The sequence below is a fragment of the Mercenaria mercenaria genome, chromosome 1 (genome assembly GCF_021730395.1).
Source record: "Mercenaria mercenaria strain notata chromosome 1, MADL_Memer_1, whole genome shotgun sequence".
Classification (NCBI taxonomy): Eukaryota; Metazoa; Mollusca; class Bivalvia; order Venerida; family Veneridae; genus Mercenaria; species Mercenaria mercenaria.
Window position 1 is genome coordinate 120,429,137 of NC_069361.1, and position 23,797 is coordinate 120,452,933.

Sequence of the window (23,797 nt, forward strand, 5' to 3'; positions counted from 1 at the left end):
ACAACGTTTGGATTAAAATTGGAATATTAAAAATATACACTTGTTGATTGCTTATAACATCCATAAGAATTTTATATTATTATTGCCACATTTATAAAGTCAAGAATCCTGATGAAATCACCATTTATGGTGAAGCAACCAAAAAAGGTTAGAAACACAAATTACCTGAAAAAATACTGACGACGGTTTTGACTGCTTCTGATGTTGCTACAACAAAACGCATTGATGATTAAGGTGATGTTAATCGAACTTAACGAAAATATAAAGCTTTAGAAGAAGATCAGTTAACTTGAGGGTTTCGTTTTGATATTACAACAGCAGACAACAGCATATTAAAGTTGACTTGCAAAAGTATCCAAAACGAACCATTTATGATCTTGAAGAGCTACAGATATCACAAAAAGTATCAAATATATAACAAAACTGATATTTGTTACAAGTTATTTGGAATCAAAGCCAGTACACCTTTAGATCATAAACCTTTCATGTAAATAAATGCTTTCTGTTCCATGTCCAAGAGGGTGTGCAAAATATAATTGAAATCAAGCTTTGGTAACACCATTTATCTCGATTTCTTTACTGTTAATTTCAATTTGGAAAATTACATTTCAGCTAATATCACGAAGAAAACAGCAAATTCAAGAAGGGATTTAACATTGAACACAAAGTGAATAATTTTTTTTATGTTTAACTAAAGCTGAATTTACTATAGAATAAGGAAGTTATATACGAGTCTATATAGTCAATGAGCAGATAGGAATATCTATTAATATCAATGAAAAACAAATAAAATAGAAAGACAAACGACAAGAAGACTTTCTTTGCATTTAACAACTACAAAACAAGGTCGATTATTTAGATGGGTTCTGAATTATGCAGATAAAAAATGATGTGATTTATATAGATAGCTTAAATTAAACAATATTCATTTCACTGTTTATGGTGCGCGCGCATAGCTCTTAGGGACTAATAACCATAACCTAATGTATTACTAGCATTGTTGAGAATATATTTTTGATCATTATAAAATAACAAGTGAGTTTTATTAAAAACATAACTTATCAGGTCGTACTGGTTTGAAGGAATAACTTTACAGGTATGGCTACTCTGTTTTCGTTTTTGTTTTCATTTTCAACGAATTATTTATGTAATTTTCATTTACTATTGCTGTCTTCCCCGTCTTTCCATTTATAAATATTTATTTAATTTTCTAATAAATATGAACTACACAAGGAGAATACCAGAACAGGAGAATCATCTATCAATATGTCGATCACTTCTTTTTATCTTTTTCGAAACAAAATTGTGAGTCGGGACTGAAGTGACTGTTGTCAAATAAATACTTGTCTTTGTGAACATCCTTCCAGGCATCGTTTGTGCTTGTTTCATAACAAAGGCTATCTGTGTAAGTTAATGCATTTGTTGCCTGTTTCTTTGTACATCTCTTTAATGAAATTGTAATGAAATTCAAACATTAACCCTTTTATAAATACGGATCAAACAATCGGACATAGCTAGGTCTGTTTAAGGGCCAAAATCTTGGCAGTGGGCCAAGGGATTTCTGTTTTCACCAGGACAGTTTGGGGCTAATGACTATCACAGTATGGTTCCAATAAACTAGGGTCATTGTTTATTGGAGAGTCAGTCTATCTTACAAGTGTATTAATTAGTGAGAAGGGGAAACAGTGTAATTTATTTAATAAATATTGATAACTTTTAAAAATTATACCTATTTTGGCATTTCTATGTAAAGAAAAATATTTGTTGATCAAACACAATAATAAAATAATAAGAATCTTATTTTCACAATAATAAAATAACGAGAAACTTACTTTAGGAAATATTACTTTAGAAAATAAGCAAGTTTATTTTTTCAAATTCTGTCTTGAAAATTGTGATATTTCAGAAAAAACGTTACTTTCATTGATCCAAAGCTTGCAGAATACTGTTAATGACATTTGTCTAAAATTGAAAACAAAATGTGCATTTCAGTGTTACAAAGTAAAACATAAAAAAGTACACTTTTTGCAACTTACTGAAATTGAAAATACAGAATAGATGGAACACAATAATTTGATTTTACTCAGTAGTTTTATATTAAAATAATGGTGATTGCATGAATATGTGAAAACCATTTTCCCGTTCTTTTTGTAAGTATTCTATATAAATATAATGGAAAGATCACCTTATTCAATATGAACTTTTTCATAATAATTATGATATCGAAAAATATTGTTTGTCAACACAAAGAACTAATTGAGTTTTCACTATTCCTGTGTTTTATTATCAATATTATTTATCTATATAAAGTTCTAACTAAGGGCTAAACAATTCTGTAATGTACAACATATTTTATATCAAAGTTGGAATAAGCTTATGCACATTGGCTTTTGCTACTTCATAATTATTGTTAAAAGTTTTCTTTTTCTGTACTTTGAATGTAATTGATTTTGAACAAACATATTCAACAACTTTTAAAACTCAACCCCTGTTTGTTTATCTGTGCCAGATTGCGACAGATTTGAATGAAAATTGGAAAAATGATCAGTTAAGTTAAATAAAACATAACAATGAATTTAATTGCAATAATATTTGCTGAGCAAAGACAGTTTCAATAATGTGACCAAAAAATAAAAAGTCACAAAATGAATTCAATTTGCTGCTGTCTATGCGGCAAGTACTGCCATTTGCGGGATTTAACAATTTTGCAGTCAATATAGCAATCTTCAAGGGATAGAATATGATCTTATCCTGATATAGAGCAATATTCTGGAAGTGTGCATATACAGATTATCAGATTTGTATAGAGATACTGCGCATGTTCTGCAGCATATTTCTAGATGCAAAACTAATCATCATTGTGTTGCATATTCTTATCTGAAATTAACATGTTGATATTGGAAAAATTTATAGATGCTCCATTTCAATTTAACCGAGTTGAGCAGTGAGTATATGATAATTTCAATTGAATCAGCCTCATAGTTTGAAAGTGTACAGCTGTCATTTGGAATTAATTTATTATGTGACTTTTGAAATGTCATTTATATCTTTCAACATTTGGCAGAGATAAAAGATCAAAAACAAAAAAGAAAACAAACAGAACAAATAACAACAACATGAACAGAAACAGCAGTGGAGGTTATGCAGTTGTTTTAGATATTCAAGATTGCATTGAATGTTAAAGTGTGTCTAATCTTTCTTCAACAAGTTATCACAATTTTTTCGGTAACCCATTTAATGGTTCCAGAAGATAAATGTTGACATATTGCCCATCCATAGAGATTATTTGCGTCAAGGTGAGGTACATTTAGGATGGTAGTATTTCATGTATTTATTATTTACTTTGCTTTAACGATTAGCTATATAACTTGTTCCTCCTATTTCAAACCCGTTTCAATAAAGAAATGCATGTTAATACCAGACATTAAGTCTAGAATTATTCCAGATATTGCATCCCTGGACTACTGCGGTAATGGCAGTGATCATGTTTATAGTATTCCAAGCACAGTTTCCTAAAATTTCACAAACATCAGCTAGAAGTATAATATCAGTTTTTAAAATGCAAATATTCTCCTAATGATTATATTTTGAATTTTATTCCAAATGTGTTTTAATGTTCATACTTACTGTCAGATATGTAAATTTCATTTAAGATGGAAAAAGTAGTATCAGGAATTAATTGGGTTTCTTCAATTTTTTAAATGAATCCATTTTGGATTTGGTTTTAGAAGATCATTTTTATTTCTTTTAAATTAATTACATTCAGGAGTATTTTACCAAGGTGATAGTTCAATGATTGTAAAATAGATTGCAAACTATCAACAAAAGCCAACTCACTATCATAAAAGCCATATATTTATCCATATTGTTTAAAACAACATTCATTTTCTTTCCAATAACTTCCGTTTGTTGTATAATGAAACGACGGTCATAACGTCTAAAATTGTGAAAACTAAAAGGAATTTTGTTTGTAAGTCTCTTATTTATGTTGAATTCTGAGTGAGCATTACCTTCTTTTAGTACTGCTTTGATTAATTGATAAACTGCACAAAGACCCCTAAACATGAACTGGGTCAGTATATTAATCATCATTTTAGGTATGTGCTTAAGGTTTCATGTTTTCTTGTTGTTGTTTTTTTGCTTTTTTATAATTAGAAGAAACATTTTGAGTTTGTTTTCTTTTTCAATAAGCTAAATGACAACATCTAAAACATTAGTCCTTTCATATGATGTTGTAATGGATTTGGTAATTGTAAATACCTTGAAGCAGGTAAAGGACTTCATGCAAATCTATGTTTATGAAATTAGCAATTACTGACTTTATTCTCCATCCACTACCTTCTGAAATCCAGTTACCAATTCTATTTATTATTCCATTAAATGAATGACGTTAAGTGTTTCTTATTTCATTTGCGTTGACAATAACTAAAACCTTTGATCGGATATAACTTGATTTATATATATTTATTTACTGGATAGAAGGTCCGCTTAGCTTAGTAGGGAGATCATTTGTCTACGGATCACGGGGTCGCTAGTTTGATTCCAGGGCGGGAAGTTTGTTCTCCCCGACGATTTGATAAACGACATTGTGTCTGAAATCAATCGTTCTCCACCTCTGATAATTCATGTTGGGATCTTGGCAGATAATTACCGGTACAGAATCCAGAAACACTAGCTAGGTCAACTCCCAGCCGTAACATGTATAAAATACTTTTGAAAAACGGCGTTAGACCCAAGACAAAATAAACAACAACTTTACAAATCTTACTTTTAAATCAACATTTATTCGTATAATTTCTAAAGTCTAAGTTCAGATTTAAGTATAATAATAAAGTGTAATAAAGTTAAATATAGTTATGCACTCGGTTCATGTCTATAAGCAGTGTGAATTTGATTATTTTAAGTATCGTCTTCAAGACTCATCAATCTCTCTTAGAGGCATCTATATATAAGATATGGATGGATGGATGGATGGATAAATAGATAGATAGACAGATAGATAGATAGATAGATAGATGCAAACATAATATAAATACATGAAAACACCAATGGTGTAAATTGACATCATGTAAATAAATGCGGAAATGCAAATGCAAAATTATGTAAATACATGAAATAAAACGACAGAGGTTTAAATTGACATCATCGTATAAAGCGTTATCTTTGGAAATGACTAAAATGTTTACTCTACTTAAACGCAAAATAAAGTGAGCACTCAGGTTTTCGTCAACTGAAGTAGATTTTGTTGTTCGAAGAAGATTATTTTGTCTAAAAGTAAGTCATGTTGGATACCAGACTTTAGTGCAATTTATGGCCATTTTGATGTGTTTCGATTATTTTCAAAATTTTGACATTCATTAGGATTCTCGGCTATTCAAAGCCAACAGGTGTCAAAAACGGACTTTGTAAATTTCTTTCTTGTCAGATGATAAAAAAGCTGCATGTTCCTCAGGCATTATTTTGTTTAAAAATCGTGTGTGACCACATCTACTATTTATTCAAACTTTGATATGGCAACGCTTAGGCCTAACAGTAGAATGACATCACGAGGAATTTTATTCCATTCTTGAGTAGCGGTTGTCACACAAGGTCTGCTGGATCTCTGGCGTACAGCAACTCGACCAGTTTGCTGAAATTACTAGTACAAAAGAATTATGGCATTGCTTTGGCACTTAAGGATAACATGGTGTAATATAGGCCTCAATTTCACAAAAAGCGTACATACAACTTGATAATGTAAGCTTTAAAAATGTCAAACGATAGAAATAAGGTGCATATTGACAAGTTATATAGTGACAGAAGTTCTCAAAAATTTCCTTTAGATTACCTCCCCTGATAATTTTGGTTTTTCATGAGTTATCTCCCCTGAAAACTAGAAAAAATGATTTTCTCCTTTTTTCCTACGGGGAATTTTAGATTTCTTTTTGATATTTGTATCAGAATCATATAATGCAGCTTTCTACCGCAAAATGTTATCGAAACTCAAGTTTAGATTCTCATAATCAAAGAAATTATATATTTCCCATAGGCATCAATGTTAACTTCAATACCGATTATCTCCCCCAGAAAAGATAAAATTTGAAAAATCTCTCGGTGAAAAGATTTTAATTTTGAATGTCTCTAAAGTGACCAAATTTCATTTAAATGTTACCATCCAGTTACAAGATATGAAATATGGCTATTACACCATGTTATCCTTAAACGTTCTTCTGACGTAAATAACGTTGTCTCCCCGTTGAAGCATTGCTAATGCTTCAGTTCGCCGAATTTTGCCAAGTCGTGGCATTTTATTACAGAACAGATTTGAAATCTAATGTGTTTTTCCTTTCACCAAATGTATAAAACTGACAAGTACATTTCCTATAGGCAGCACGTGCAAATTGTGCAAAAGTCCACTATCGCTAGTTATCTTGACTCCACTCAGTTTTTATCGTAAAATTGAAGGAAGATCAATAGTACATGCTTCAAGCAAAGTATGTTGCAAATTGTAGACGGATACCCGTTTTAGAATTAAGAATATTCAAATTTAAAAAGTGCGAAGTTTCTTTTGCGTTTGAGTATATATTTTAGCTTTTCTGTTCAATTATACAGAACATCCTACTTTACGACACTTGAGTAGTTTACGATAAAATGTGCAAAGTTACTTCCATGTTAAGGTTAAATGGATTTAAATTTTGGAAAATAAGCTATTTGGTCTGCACAGTTTGTCGTGCATTGTAATTATATTGTGACAGGATGATCGTACTGGGGACAATAACTATCAGAACAAATCAACACCCATTACAATATTTACAAATTTATTTACAAAAAAATGACTATTTACAATGAATAAATGAAAAGTAAAATAAAAATCCTATTATAAGAAAGAAAGAAAAAAATCTGAGCTCAGTAACTATTTTATCAAGTATAGAATTCTAACACTGACTGTTCGTTGACACAGATATTTCCGTTAACTTTGAACTTTAAGTAGCACAAAAACTAAACAACATATCTTCAAGTCAAGTCCCTTTAAACCGTGAATACGTTGATTCCGTTTTGCCTCCCTATGATGATAGGTGATTGGATCCCTGAGCTGACTTCAGTGGATCACAAAAATCATCGTCTTTGCGGTTTACGGCACAACCATGGGACGAAAGCTCTGCGCTGGGAAAATCACATCCAGGCGAGTGAAGACAAGTGAACCTCGGGTATTGTACTTCCGGGTCGTGACATCATCACAAGGTAAAAGTCGTCTGGTGGAAGAAGCTAAAATATATAATATATGGTAAGCACCATAGCAAAACAAATAAGTCAGGGCATAAAACTGCTCCTTTGTGTACACCATACCTCCGTAGGCTCCCATAAATAACACGTGCTACTGATACAAAATATAGGTGCTACTAAGTTCAGACGTGATTAAAATACGTCACTTATTACTTCCATTATTTCAAAAATTAATTACTTAAAAGTCTATAGTTAAAGTATGAAAAAGATATGAAAAGTTTATGATGAAAAATTCTACAGAAGGAAATAATAAACTGCAGCTATTATTTACAGCTACAAATTAACAAAATTCAATGCAAATCAAACGTTATACCATAGCTGGTATCAATATAATATCAAATGCCATACAACAAAACGGACATTGTATGTATATAGACTAGCACAGAATAATTTCAAATTACAATAACATATAACATACATGGTACTAGACCTGCCACATAGATTTAACATTACAATGCAATGCAGTATCGGCGTTCCATTATTAACAACGAAATGTTTGACATATGTTTATTACAAAGGGTACTTTACAATTATCATGTTACACAAATTTCAGTACAAATCTTCAGCTTATATAAACGAAACATTTTAGATTCCTCTTTCGAAATAATTTCAAAAAGCCTGAAATATTTAAGAAATAATCCTGACATAGCGAAACTAGCCAAAATCACATGCCTAAAAGTAATTGTTGCAAAATCCTGTAGAATTAACAAAAATTTACTAAATAAAAATCGTAATTCAAAAATTATACAAAAATCTAACAAATAAACTTCTTACCTCAATCAAGCATAAATTTCTACCAAGAAAAATAAATCTGTCGTCGAAATTGTCGAAAGTGGTGTGCACTAGGCATTTCTAGACCAGTCTATTTGTAGAATAATGTCCCGCGAAATACTGAATTTCTTAGGACTCACGATATATGCGTGTACTCTAACTATTTGCATTTCCACGGGAATCACGATACAGCCGGGAAATCTGACTACTTTGGCGCGGATTGAAATTGACAATTTAAGGCCCGTTACAGTGATTTTGGGGATAAAAACATAAATTACTAAAGTTTATAAAATATCAACTTTCTTATAACTGAACCGAATTTAATAACATTTACATAGAAATTTAAGTTATGAAATACAGAAAAACATGAGAGGTATTTCATGCGACAAATCTGACATTTACCCCAATAACTCAAAAATTTACAAAAAGATAATGCAATACCTGCATTTACACTACAGATACAATGAGGCCCGTATGTCAGTTTGTGACACTATAATACATTTAATATGTCAGCCTGGGCTGGTCTAATAATTATATAAGATTTGTGAGTTCTTGTCTTTGGGTTTCTTTTTATGTTATGGGTCTATTGAGAGCATTAAGTGATACAAAATTACAAATGATATGGTTTATCAAATGTCTGGGTATAAAACAGATAATAGCCGAGAGTAGCAAGTAGTCATTATTTTAAGTCTGAGAAAAGCTTTAGTTTAAATATGCAGCGTACAACTGGTCAAACGTAGAAAACTGAATAGTAAAATATATTGTTTTTTTTTCTCAAATGATTTATAGGTATACACTGATATCTTTTAATTATTGCCGGACTCTCTGATGATAACAGTTCAACACATTTCGGGATATTAGTTTTTTACAATGATATTTATGTAAATATTGAATTCTAAGCTTTTTAAATAGATCGCATTCAAACAAAAATGAAATTCATCTACTAATATATTACAATATAGGCATTTTTCTTTCATTTCTTTCTACATTCATGCCATCTTCCTGTCTCGATTGCTAATCTATGTGTGCCGAAACTCTTAACCTTGTCAAAGCATATCTATTTCTTTATATATTTATTGTGTCTAAATTTATCTTGTAACTAAATTCTATAAACAATTAAGAAGTTGAGGCGCGTGTTGAATTGCTTAATTCTGCTTTCCAGTCTTGACTAAACGTATCCTTTAATTTTAGTATAAGTTCACTAATAAAAAGGTTTTCATTTCCTACTCCTTGAAATAACCAGACATTATATAAATATTACATTCCTGAGAGGGTGATATGAAAATTGTTCACCGCGATATATATGATTATTATACCTCACATAAATTTCCAATGCAAATTTCCCATTCGTTTAACTTGAATAATATATCATATTCCCCAGTGATTTTATATCACATGCGCAAAATCGTTATTTTCAATTTCTGCGCAGGTGACATTCCTCCTTAAATTCAGTTTGGAAAAATAGCATGTCATCAACAATTGAGTCAAAAATATTTTGGTCATTATGAAGTTCTCTATTACTGCCTTTAGGTACATGTTAACACAAACATAACAAAACATTCTTTGTCAAATATTTGTCAAATAATGTTTTATCAAATTTAATCCATAAAAGATTGTCATCAGTAGTTTTTAGCATTGAAACTTTCTGTTTAATTTTATTTGTTATATATACTATGAGATCAACTCTGTCTCTTTTTGCGTATTTATGGTTCAATTTTCTATCTAATTTATAATAATGAAAACCACTAACACTACAATCATATTTATCATTTAACCAGGTTTCATTAAAAAAAAATTACTTCATTATTTTCAAAATCTTCAATAAGTTCCGGAAAATTGAGTTTATTATATCGACGTCCTACCAAACCTTGCACATTCAGCAATAAAAATGGAATTGAATTTCAATTTCACTTTTCTCCTGTCCGTCCTAGGTAGCACGCTATCTATTTGTGTATTGTCAGATATTGGGTTTTCCGTTGTTCTATGTTTAGATAATGACCTACTTCTCGGTTAACTAGCCGATGGGATTGTTTGTTTGTTATTTGATTTCTAGCTAAAAATTTGTTGTTCCAGATTTCAATGTATTAGCCTGTTTCGTTTTCGATAAACTTCTCTATCGTGTAGGTATTGTTAAAGGCTGTTTCACGACCGTTTCAAGTGATTTACAATATAATGACGTAAGAGCAATGTCACGTGTCTAGACACCTGATTTACTACTGTTATTGTTTACATTGTGACCGGTTTGATCTTGGGTATATATTGTTGGCTTTTTTGTAGGGGTCCTTTTTTCGAAAACCTTCATCATTTGTAGAGGACATTGTAGAGAGTTGGTGGCAACTATACACTAATTCCCCAAGAGTAGTCGTATCATTACTTTCATGTTTATCAACTGCCGGTTCGAAACCGCGTGATCTGCTTTCGGATGATATGTCATGCATATCTGGAAACATATTACATTCTTTTCGCCCATCGATGTAAAATTTTGCAGGGTATTTTATCTGGAAGGGTTTTCTCGACACGCGAGCCTTCCTTACTCGCTCTGAATTGTTCATTGTCTATATTGCCTCAAAGATTTCTTGGGGATAATAACTACATTTACCGAAGGCGGTACCTTTTAGTTTGTACACATGACTTAGATTAATTTCAGTGTCTGTGTAGTCTCTGAATCGTACAATCATTGGGCATTTTGGATCTATTTTATTTATTTTGGACTTCTGTGTGATCCTAGCCGATTAACTCATTCGAGCATAGTACCGTTATCATTTGTTGAGAACAGTTCTCCACTTAAAACAGGTTACTACTTGTTTATCATCAAAGTTCAGTCTTTCCATCAGGCCATAGAATATAAAGTTATTTCGTCGACCTCTAGCCTCTAAATCAATTGTTTTATATGAAAACATTTATTAATTTTTTTCATTTTGTATATCAATACTTTTTTTCTGTCCATGTCACGCGTCAATGCGCACTGCTGACTTTGTCGTTTACATTTTATGTAATCTCCAAAATATGACTCATGTTTCTCCTCCAGTGATTCGCATTTTGAAAAGTTTTTATTCATAGTTTCAAAAAGTATCGCCAGTAGACAGTTTCAAACATTAATGGTGTCAACATTGCTATTTTGTTCTTCCTTTTCCTGCTGTTTCGAATTAACCAGGTACTTTCAAATGCATCACCCAAACCAGCGCCTGTTATATACCTGTTGTGTATTGGTACGTTTACCTCAATATTAGCACCTGAGTCAATTTCCGTATCATACTATGCATATGCCATCTTACAACAATTTTGACGACAAAATGCTGACGATTGCACATTCTATTAACCACAAGAAAAGTCTTTTTCCGTCCCACTTACGTTTCTTGACCGCCATTGACCGGAAGTAACGTATTATTTTATAATCTTTAGTGTTATATTAGTTTCTCTGAGCAAAAGTCACTGGCGGGTTTAAGAGAAAACTTGAGAACAGTTGACGATATATTTATCTTGCACGAGAATCATATGCTAAATGAAAATAAAAAGTAATAGTCATTTTTTTGTATATTTTACAAAGGCGTTTGATTATGTGGTTAAAAACTCAAAAACAAAGATTAAGAACCGAAATTCTGACTTAAAATATCTAATTTGGAAGATCTACATTTTACACGATTTTTATTTTCACAACACATTTTGTATTAATTCTGAGTTTATCCAAAGGTCTTTGGATGCTGCACACGTTCTCTCTCTCTCTATATATATATAGAACGTGTGCAGCACCCAAATTGACCTAATTTACTGTCCGATCTGTAACTCTTGAATTGCTTAAAGGATTTAAGAATCTTGGTATAAATGTTTTCCACATGGAGACGACATGCAGAAGGCATGTTTCGGATTGCTCGCTTCAAGGTCAAGGTCACACGTTTTGGTCAAATGTCATATGATTTTGTTTCGTGTCCGCTCTGTACCACTTGAATTGCTTAAAGTATTTTAAAGAGACTTGGCACAAATGTTTTTCATACCGAGGCGACGTGTAGGGTGCATGTTTAGAAGGGCTCGCTTTAAGGTCAAGGTAACACTTAGGGGTCAAATGTCATACCTTCGGGCGTATATTGCTCCGCATTGCAGTGCTCTTGTTTCATGTGTCTGTGACAATCCAATATCCTATTTGTCCTTTATTGTTTTGGTATTTAACAACCACAACTTTATTTATCTAGTTCTTTATTTAAAAAATAAGGATCTATTACATTTTCAAATTTATTAATCGCATGTACTTTAATTTCATCGCTGGATATTTGTTCAAGTCTAGATTTAATAGTGTTTCTATTGTTTTCGTATCTATATATATGAGTTTTCATTATCTGACTTTGTCATTTTCAGCTATAGTACAAGTCAGTTGTGTTTTAATGATAGAATCAATATGTCTGTTAACCATTTCGGTATATAACAACTAAAGAAAAACTATTAAAACGCACGCAAGCATTCTTTAAGTATAATTTACTTCAGAGTTCCGTACGATCATCACTATCAGTGTATCTATCTAACTTAAATTCTTCCATATGGATATCAAGCGGCATTGAATTGTTTACTTTTCGTTTAGAATTTCTAGAAATGCTGTAAAAATTCTTTAAAACATTACTGTCCTTTCATTTACATTTTTAAAAATAAGTTCTTTTAATTTGTGATGATGTAATTTTAAAATGGCTTGCCTATAAACCGCCTCGGTAGCCTAGTAGTATATCGTCCGCTTTGAGTGCGGGAGGTCCTGGGGTCAATCCCTGGCAGTGTCATACCAAGACGTTAAAAGTGGAACTAATAGCTTCCTCGCTTGACGCCCAGCCCTAAGAGGATAGTACTAGGACTCGTCAGCCTGGTGTCAATGTAATGTGACGGGGTCGGGTTTCATGTCGCGTGTCTACGGTGTAATATTCCAGTGAGGCAGTACTATAAAGTTGGGCATTTTGCTCACAGTTACAATGAAGACACCGTCGTTCATATTGTTGAAGAAGATGTTAAACAATAATGAGCTACTTGTAAACCCCGTCTAGAAAATGTAAAAAAATATTAATCCTTACACACACACGTTTATAAACTCATAATCTACTGCTAATGTCATATTTGGTTCACATGCTTTGTTCAAGTAACCATAAAACAATTTAAAATTGCATATTCAAAAAAAGAAAAGAAATCAGGTCAAAACGGCATACAATGTAATAAATCACCCTTATTCTCCGTTATGCTCGTTCCATTGTACGATCAAGAGGTGAAAAACCAAAAAACTAGTTTATGGCAAATATCTCATTCTAACAAATTGCAAATATATCGGTATACCGTAATCATTATTCATTAAATCCAATCTAAAATGGAGTTAATAACAAGTATATACAAAACCCAAAGATTAATAACTTTTAAAGTCAATACAAACTCGCGAAACACCATTTCTTTAAAAAGAAGTAAACATTTAAAAGAATATCAGTGCATTTTTATAAGAACATTCATCAACAAAGCTAGAGTTTTGCAGTTTACTTCGGTTTGCTTCCATTATGGCAGCTGAAAAATGTAAACAAAGATTGTTGGGAAAAGTATATAAATGACGAGAAGAGGTCTCTATGATGTGAATTAATTATGACAATATGCTCTATAATTATTGAACTGTAACTTGAATTTAGTATTTTAAAGTTGCACTTAAGTCATGAAATGTGACCCATAATCTCCATCTATATTTAGATACAAGCAACAAAACAAACGAAAAAATTTATAAAGATACCTCCCCCGACCCCTTGCAAAATATTTATTCAAAGCAAATGTTTTGTAACACTTAAAACTCAAGAATGATAATGATATAGCTGATTACTCAATACCATTGACTGAAAACAAAAAATAGATGATATTTTTCTCCGCTACATTGTCAAATAATTCCTTCTAATGAAGACGTACAGTCATTAGCAGTTCTATTAAGAGTCACTTTCATGCTCCAATTGAAGACGCAAATGTCTAAATAATTGCAGATGGCATTCTTGCTGGGATGAACTAAACAAGTCACCATTAAGAAGAAGAAAATGAAAATTGCGAACGCACGTTACAAAATTAGAGCTTCATGCAATGCAATTTAGTCGATGGTACTGTCTTCAATTCAGTAGCATTCCTGAAATTCAGCTTCTGATATTTTTATTCATGAATATTCTTCATGGGGTCAAAAATATAAATAGCCATTACTAATGTTAACATTCTTCCCCTAAACAAAGAATTTGCGGACGGTAAAATTTTAGAAATTGCCTATGCATTCGATTTAGATTGTCCACATGTTTGACTTTGACGGGTAACATGGTATAGGACAACAGAAATATAGCAAGAAGGAAACCACATCATAATCATAATTCTCATCATTCAAAGTCCAAAATACTGTATATAAGGCAAGGATAGGTCTAAATCAATGCGGCAACTCATGCGTGTTCATTAACACTGATCTTACAGGCGTGCGATCAGAATTGTTTTACAAGGCAAGGAAAGTGCATATAGGATGTATGATATCACAGCAATGATTAAGAACTCGAATCGATAAAAAGTTGATCACTGTACACATGAAATAAACTGGAACGTATAAAATGTTATCAAATGTCCTATAACCCTGCCAACTGGAATAAATTCAGCAAAAAATAAATATTAAGGCTTCATCTTTACATCTGATAAATAAAGTATCCCAGCACTTGTAAAGCTTAGTGTATGCACATTCCAAGAACCCTAAGAATATGGCACCCTTGCCTAAGCTCACCATGCTGGCAACAGTAGTATAGTAATTGTTTGTTTTAAGCCAATCTGACCCACCTGACCCCTCCCCCTCTTTTAAAAAATTCAACACCGGCCAATTCAAATTTAAAAAATCCAAAACCAGCCAGTCTTTAAGAGAAACAGAGTTTCTATCTTAAAATACTAACTCGGCGTATTTGTACCCATTGAAAAAAAACATATATTTTATATAAAATATATTTCATTTAAAACACTAAGAAACAGTTTTCAATAGAAGTGCCCTTATTGGTAAAACACAAAGCATTAGATTTTTACTACGTTTATTCATTCATAAAGCGAAGTAAATATTGGTCCAGACAAAGAGAGAGTTTACCGCACGAAGTGACAATCGATATGCTAGATTATTCTTTGCAAATGTCTAGACGTACATAAACAAATAAGCTTGTATTGTTGGATATACAACGGAAATAAGTGGAATTAAATTATGGGTGTAAAAAACCCGGAAGGAAAATTTGGACAAGCGAATATACCTGGGAATATCTCTTTTAGTACGAAAAATTTCACTAATGAGAAATGTTCCACGCTGCAGGTGGTAATCGATTTCTCACCAGTGAGAATTAACGCTCTTGTTTTTTAGTTACTATATAAGCTAAGCCATGTAGAGTTTTGTCCCTTTGACCAATGGACTTACGCTGGCAATAATGATATTGATTTCTCTCTAGTGAGAAATGATTGACAGCTAGTAATGATTGTCACTTCGTGCGGTAAACTCTCTCTTTGTAACATGATCAAAGCTACCAGCCACACAGATTCGTACTTCAGTCGGACAACTTTCACAACTTCATAAGATTAATTTATCTTTAATATTCCAAGTATTTGATTAATTATACTTGAAACGCTTCGCTAGTTTATAGCCCAATCGGTTAGATCGGACGAAATAGTTTTTATTACCGCCGCGGCCAGGGGTTCGATTCCAGGACCAGGAGGTCTTTTTCTTTTGTTTTTTTTTTTGGTAAAAGTGGGTTTTTTTTAATAATTTTAAATACATATAATATAAACGAATCAAAAACAAATATATTGTGTAAAAGAAAGGAAATTTACTGATAGTATAAATCCTCAATATGTTACAACAAAAAATGGCAAACTTATGTTAAGAGCTCAATGTGCATCCTGCGGTAATATAAAAACACAATTTGTTAAACGCTCTGGAGGTGCAATTGATATTCATAAAGCAGTGTTACCTTTATTGCCTAAGAAAGGTCTACTTTTGCCAGGCGGCTTCCGCTATTGTGGGCCTGGAAACGCCTTAGATAATGGGCAACCTATAAATGAACTAGATGCAGCATGTAGGAACCATGATATTTGTTAAAGTTCAGAAGTAAGTAAACAAAAATGTGATAAACAAATGCTTTCCGACTTAAATAACACTAAATCAAAAACATTTGGGGAAAATATTGCAAAACATTTAGTTGTGAAACCTATAATTAAAACGAAATACAAACTTGCTCTCGGACAAAAACGAAAGTCAAAAAAAAACGGGAAAAGGGGGTATACTCTACCCCGAAATAAATTGGAGTGATAAATTAGCAGAAGAATTACACAAACCAATTAAAAGAAAATTTCCTAAGCGAAGAGTGATTGTTCATAACATTGATGATACTTGGTCAGCTGATTTAGTTGACATGCAAGCTTTTTCAAAATATAATAGAGGCGTAAAGTACTTGTTAACCGTTATTGATATATTCAGTAAATATGCTTGGGTTATTCCATTAAAGAATAAAACTGGAGAATCTGTTACTGAAGCATTTGAAAAAATAATTTTAAAAGGCAGAATTCAGGGACGAGGGTCCCCGAAGACTGCAAGGATTCCACAAAATTTATGGGTAGATGAAGGAAAAGAATTTTATAATAAAAAGTTTGAATCATTTTTAAATAAATATAAAATTAACATGTACCATACATTTAATGAAGGCAAGGCTGTAGTAATCGAAAGATTTAATAGAAGTTTAAAAAGAATAATGTGGAAATATTTTACAGCAAATAATACTTATACTTATTTAGATAATTTGCAGGAAATGGTTGATAAATATAACAAAACAAAACATTCTAGTATAAAAATGACGCCGACTAAAGCCAGTAAAAACTTAAATAAAGGTACTGTTTACTTTAACTTATATGGTAATTTAAAGGTACCAAAGAGTAAAGCAAAATTTAAAATTGGTGATCGGGTTCGTTTAAGCAAACTTAAAAGACATTTTGAAAGAGGATATACACCAAACTGGACAGAGGAAATATTTATAATTTATAAAATTAATAATACAAATCCAAGAACATACACTATAAAAGATTTAAATGATGAAATAATTCAGGGTTCATTTTATGAACAAGAACTTTTACCTACTACACAAGAAGTTTTTAGAATAGAAAAAGTTATCAGACGAGACTATAAGAAAAAACAAGCTTTAGTAAAATGGAAAGGTTACAATGAAAAATTTAATAGTTGGGTACCATTTAATGAATTGGAAGAAATTTAAATTGAAAATATATTATATAAATGAGTAATAAAAATTTAATTTCTAATAATGGAATAGAAACAATAGATCAATTAATTATTCACGTAACTAAACTAGCTGCTGCTTACAGAAAAAGTTATAAATTTTGTGGGAGAGTAAGTACTGGGTTATATATTACAACAAATATCTTTAGTTGTTCAGCTGCATTAGCACTTGTTCCAGCTATTCCTATATTTGTAGCAGCTGTTGGTGTTGTTCCATCAGTAATTGCCATATTTATTAATAGACTAAAACTTAACGACAAGAAAGCTATTTTAAAATTGCATCACCACAAAATAAAACAACTAATAACAAAAGCACGGATTGCGGCTTTGGCTGTTCATAACCCTAATGATCCTAGAAAAGAAGAAGAGAAAAAAGTTATTCAAGATATTTTTACAATACTGTTAGAAATGCAGAAAGAAAAAAAATATTTAATGCCCTTTGAAAGATATATGAAAAAATTTAAACTTAACGGATATAAAAGTAAAAAAGAAGAAGAGTTATATTAACTTTAACTTTAATTAAATATTTTTTCTATAAGTATTTTATATAAATGAGAAAAATTATATCAGTTGAAGGTAATATTGCATCAGGAAAAAGTACGTTTTTAGGTATTATTAAAGAATATAATCCTAATTTTAATATAATTCCAGAACCAATTCATGAATGGCAAAATGTTATGGACCCAAGCGGAAATTCATATAATCTTTTTGAACTTGCTGCTCAAGAACCTCTAAAATATTATTTTCCTTTTCAAATTAGCAACTTTAAACAGTCACATAAAAATGTTAAATTCTGCTAAAAAATTTGATGGTGTTTCTTTTCTTGAACGATGTTATTTAACTAACAACAACGTTTTTACAAAACAATATCACGACAACGGTGTTATAAATGATCCCGAGTGGGCAGTATACAATCTTTTCTTAATTGATCATGTTATTAAAATACATGGAAAAAACCCAATTGATGCTTTTATTTATGTTAAAACCGATCCTAAAATATGTTTTCAAAGACTTCAAAAAAGAAACAGAACTGAAGAAAACAGAGTTGGTTTAGATTATTTAGAACAACTACACAAATTACACGAAGAATGGTTAAACAGAATGTCTCAAGAAGGTATTAAAATTTTAACAGTTGATAACAATTTAGAAAAAATAACTTTAAAATCTTATTCAAAAGATATAGATAATATTACCTATTTTTTAAATGTTCTTTAGATGTGTTTTTAAAGATTTTTTTCTATAAGTATATTATATATAGATGGTTAATAGAAAAGTAGATAGAATGATTATGTCAAAATTATCTAGCACTTTAGGAGAAATAATGAATCCAGACAAAAATTCATATAAAAAAGTTCTTAAAAGAAGAAATATTATTAAATCAAAACTTAATCAAATAGTTAGCGATGAATATTAAAATCATGTCATTCATAAATTACAAAATGTTATAGATCCTTATCTATTAGAAAGGAATTTATTTAAATGGGAATGTGGTTGTCTATTAACTGAAGAAGAAAATACTGAAAGGTTATGTGATTGCCCCAGACCAAATAATTATCGAAACAATCCTAAAAAAGTTATTGTAACCAATTGTGATACTAATGAGGAAAAAACATATAAAAGCACTTACAAAGCATCCAAACAATTTAGTATTAATGCTGGGTTAATAAAATATGTTGTGAAGGGACAAACTGAGTAAAATGTGGAATATCAAAAACTAATGGAAAAAGATATAAATTTAAATATTTTATTTCTTCTTAAACTTTATTTATTTTATTATTTTTTTTAATCCTTTTTTGCTTGAAGATTTATTTCTAAATTTTAATATATAGATGGAAATCGAGAGATCCACAAAACAATTTATAAGAAATTTGAAATTAAAATTGATATAGACAAGATCCAAAGAATCAATTATATTTAACTATAAGCGACTCATTTGGTATTCTTAAATCCGAACTTAAAACTTTAAAAGGTATAAAAATAAACGTTGTTTTAAAAATAACTTTTGTAAAAATAAGTGCAACAGATACAATATATAAATCAGCTTATTTTCAATCAAAAGCTTTAGAAATTATTAACACAAACGAAATAAAAAACACTTTACGTCAAGCCTTTGATGAAATAATAAATATAATTGGTAACCGGATTTCAGAAGGAAGTGGTTGGAGAATAGAGTCAGTTGATGCTCATTATATAAATAGATATAAATATACACCGCTGGCTGCCTCAAGTTATTTAGAATTACCAAAACCGTTACAACATCCAATGAAAGGATTGATAAATATAAAGAATGATGATAATGAATGTTTTAGATGGTGTCATTTAGCTTATAAATTTCCTGTAACAAAACATTCTGAAAGAGTTTCAAATTATAAAAAACATGTAAACGATCTTAATTATAAAGGAATAAAGTTTCCTGTTACATTAAATCAAATACCTAAAACAGAAGTTTTAAATGAAATATCATTTAATATATTTGGTAATGAAGAACCTACGGGAATTTATGCATTGTACGTATCAAAATATCAATACGAAGAATACTGTGATATGTTATTAATTAATAACGAAATAACACAGCGACAACATTATGTTTGGATAAAAGACTTTAATAGATTAATGAATAACAAAACAAAAAATACAAACAAGAAACATTTTTCTAGATCTTGCCTGCAACACTTTACCCAAGAAAGAATATTAAAAGAACATGTTGAAAATTGTTTAACTATCAATGGTGTTCAGGGTGTTAAAATGCCACCAGAAGGTAGTAAAGTAGAATTTAAAAACTACCACAAACAATTAGAAGTCCCCTTTGTTATCTATGCTGATTTTGAAGCAATAACTAAAAAAGTTTCAAGTACCCTGCCAAACCCAGAATCTTCATTTACCGAAGAATATCAAAAACATATAGATTGTGGTTATGGTTACAAAGTTGTTTGTTGTTATGATAACAAATATACTAAACCAACACAGGTTTACAGAGGACCCAACGCGGTTTATAAATTTATAGAAAAAATGCTCGAGGAAGAGGAATATTGTAAAGAAATATTTAAAGAGCACTTTAACAAAGAATTAAGAATGTCTAAAAAAGACGAAATTGTATTTAAAAAGCAGAAATCTTGCCACATCTGTGGAAAAGAATATACAAAAGTAAGAGATGAAAAACAAAGTTTTCCAAACGGACCAAAGGTCCGGGATCACTGTCATATAACTGGAAAATTCAGAGGAAGTGCTCATTCAGAGTGCAATATTAATTTTATATTAACACATAAAATTCCTGTTATTTTTCATAATTTAAGAGGTTATGATTCCCAGTTTATTATGCAACAAATAGGAAAATTCAAAAAAGAAATTAACGTCATTCCAAACAATATGGAAAAATACATGGCGTTTATGATTTCCAACTTAGTTTTCATTGACTCATTTCAATTTATGTCGCAGTCATTGGATAATTTATCAAAAAATATCCCAGAATTTAAATATCTTCTGGACGAATTTTCTAAAAATAAACTTAATTTATTAAAAACAAAAGGTGTTTATCCAAATGATTACATGGATTCATTCAAAAAATTCAAAGAAACTAAATTACCATCAAAAGAAAAATTTTATTCAGTGTTAAATGAAACTAATATTTATGATAATGAATACGAACATGCTAAAAATATCTGGAAAAAAATTAAAATAAAAACAATGGGAGATTACCACGATCTCTACCTAAAAACTGACGTACTGCTTCTAGCAGACGTATTTGAAAATTTTAGAAGGTTGTGTTTATCATATTATAAATTAGACCCGTGCCATTATTTTAGTAGTCCTGGGTTAGCCTGGGATGCAATGCTTAAAATGACCGGAATTCAGTTAGATTTAATAACTGATATCGATATGTATTTATTTATTGAAAAGGGTCTTAAAGGCGGAATTAGTTATATTTCAAATAGATATAGTAAAGCTAATAAGAAATATATGAAAGATTACAATGCAAAAGAAAAAAGTAAATACATTATGTACCTCGATGCCAATAACCTTTACGGTTGGGCCATGTGTCGACCTTTACCCTCTGGAAACTTTAAATTCATATCCGAAAAACAATTCAAGAAATTAATTGCAAAAGGTAAAACTAATTTTATAATTGAATGTGATTTGGAATATCCAAAAGAATAACATTCTGTTCACAGCGATTATCCTTTAGCTCCAGAAAAAATTAAAATACCAGATGAATGGTTATCTAATTACAGTAAAAATATTAAAGAAAAATTTGGAATTGGAAATAGTGATGTTAAAAAACTAGTTCCAACTTTAATGAAAAAGGAAAAATATGTTGTTCATTTAAAAAATCTTGAACTGTATACACAACTCGGTTTAAAAGTAACCAAAATACATAGAGTATTAACTTTTGATGAAAGTCCCTGGTTAAAAGAATATATTGACTTTAATACACAGAAAAGATCTGATGCAAAAAATTCATTTGAAAAGGACTTTTTTAAGTTGATGAACAACTCTGTATTCGGTAAGACGATGGAGAATTTACGTGAAAGAATTAATATTAAGCTGACACATGATGAAAATATTTTATTGAAGTATATAGCAAACCCTTCATTTGTTAGTTCAACGATGTTTAACAAGAATTTATTTGGTATTCATAGAATAAAAGAAAGTTTATTATTAAATAGACCTTGTTACGTCGGAATGTGCATTCTAGACTTATCAAAATATTTAATGTATGATTTCCATTATAATTACATTAACGAAAAGTATGGAGATTCAGCAAAGTTATTATTTACTGACACAGACTCATTGTGTTATGAAATTAAAACTAAAGATGCGTATAAAGACTTTTATAAAGATAAAGAATTATTTGATAATAGTGATTACGAAAGTAATTCAAAATTTACTTCGGTAATAATAAAAAAGTAATGGGAAAAAATTTAAAGATGAAGCTGCCGGTATTCCAATAGTTGAGTTTGTTGGATTACGGAGTAAAATGTATTCATATTTATTAGAGAATTCATGTGAGCATAAAGCTCAGATTAATATTAAAAAATGTAAAGGAATTAACAAGAGTGTTGTTAAGAAGACAATTGTTCATAAAGATTACAAAGATACTTTGTTTAACTCAACACAAAGTATGCATAAATTTAAAGTTATAAGATCGAAAAAACATAATATTTCCAGTTATGTTATAAATAAAACATCATTATCATGTTATGATGATAAAAGATATATCCTCGAGGACGGGGTTACTATCCTGGCTTATACATAAAAATTAAAGATTTATACATCTTTCACACTTTAGAAAGAACATAGTTTCTTATTTTTAGGACATCTTTTACGATGTAATTTTTCACACTTTAGAAAGAAGATAGTTTCTTATTTTTAGAACATCTTTTACGATGTAATTTTTCACACTTTAGAAAGAACATAGTTTCTTATTTTTAGGACATCTTTTACGATGTAATTTTTCTTTGGGACATCACTTCCCAATTTTTAGCTCCGGTTTAGAGAAACATAAGTTTCTGTTTTTATGATTGTTTTAGGAGAAACATAAGTTTCTACCTAAATAATAGAACCATAAATTGTTAATTGAATATTTTTAACGTTCAAAGAATTAATATAAATAACATCATTCATATTAAATTTATTAGCATAATTAATAGAAATAGATTCATTTTTTCTGTTATTTTTTACATCGTAACTTTGAAGAATTATATTTTCTTTGTTTTTTAGTTGTAGCTTCTCCTTTACCTAATTTAATTGCATCAACAAGAATAATTAAAATACAATTAAAATTAATTCTTACATTATTACCTTTTTGAACTAAACCAGGACTAGCATTTACAGTTTTCCATTGAAATAATCCACTATCGGTATCTTCGGTATAACATGTTAAGAACAATGGAGGTTTTCTTATTATTTGTCTTTCTATTTTACTTACTTTTTCATTTATATTATTAAATATTCCCATTATATTAATTATTCCAGTTAAATAAAAATACAGTAATTAATTAAAGTTTTAATTAAGATTTTAATTCAAAAGTTTACTTTCTTTATAATTTATATATTCCTCCAATATGTAGAATTTGACATAACCCTCCGTCATAAGAACAAATGATACTTCTGTAGATGATGAATCGTCATAAGGATGAATATCAAACATTGTCCTTTCTGTTAAATAAATTTTAATTTTTTTCTGATACACACATATATTGTCGTTAAATGCGAGCTTTTTTTTCAAAAAACTTGGGTGTTATATTTACACCCCCACCGGGAAATGTACCTGTAAAACCATCTTGCCACCACCTAAAAAGAAAATGTGATATTTTGCATTTTTCCAACTGTTCCCCGTGCAACGTTAAATAAAACCTGATATATATTACATAAGTTCCAGCCTTTTTGGCTGAAAACACATTTTTAATAGCAAATCCGGTACAGCTAGTTTATATTCTTGGTTTGTGTTTATAAAATCTTTATAATCTACGATATTTCCAGATTTCAAAT

General features: G+C 30.3%; 1 protein-coding gene across 2 annotated transcripts in view; it reads left to right on the top strand.

Annotated features, from left to right (window-relative positions):
- The window catches only part of LOC123524872 (uncharacterized), a 192,396-nt gene that overhangs the window by 11,754 nt on the left and 156,845 nt on the right, over positions 1-23,797 (top strand). The window contains exon 1 of one of the 2 annotated variants that reach the window (XM_045303415.2): positions 821-1,096. The exons of the other annotated variant lie outside the window; for it this stretch is intronic. The gene's annotated coding sequence lies outside the window, so the exon portion shown is untranslated. Of the gene's footprint in view, positions 1-820; positions 1,097-23,797 lie in introns of those variants that run through there. 2 annotated transcript variants of the gene reach the window in all.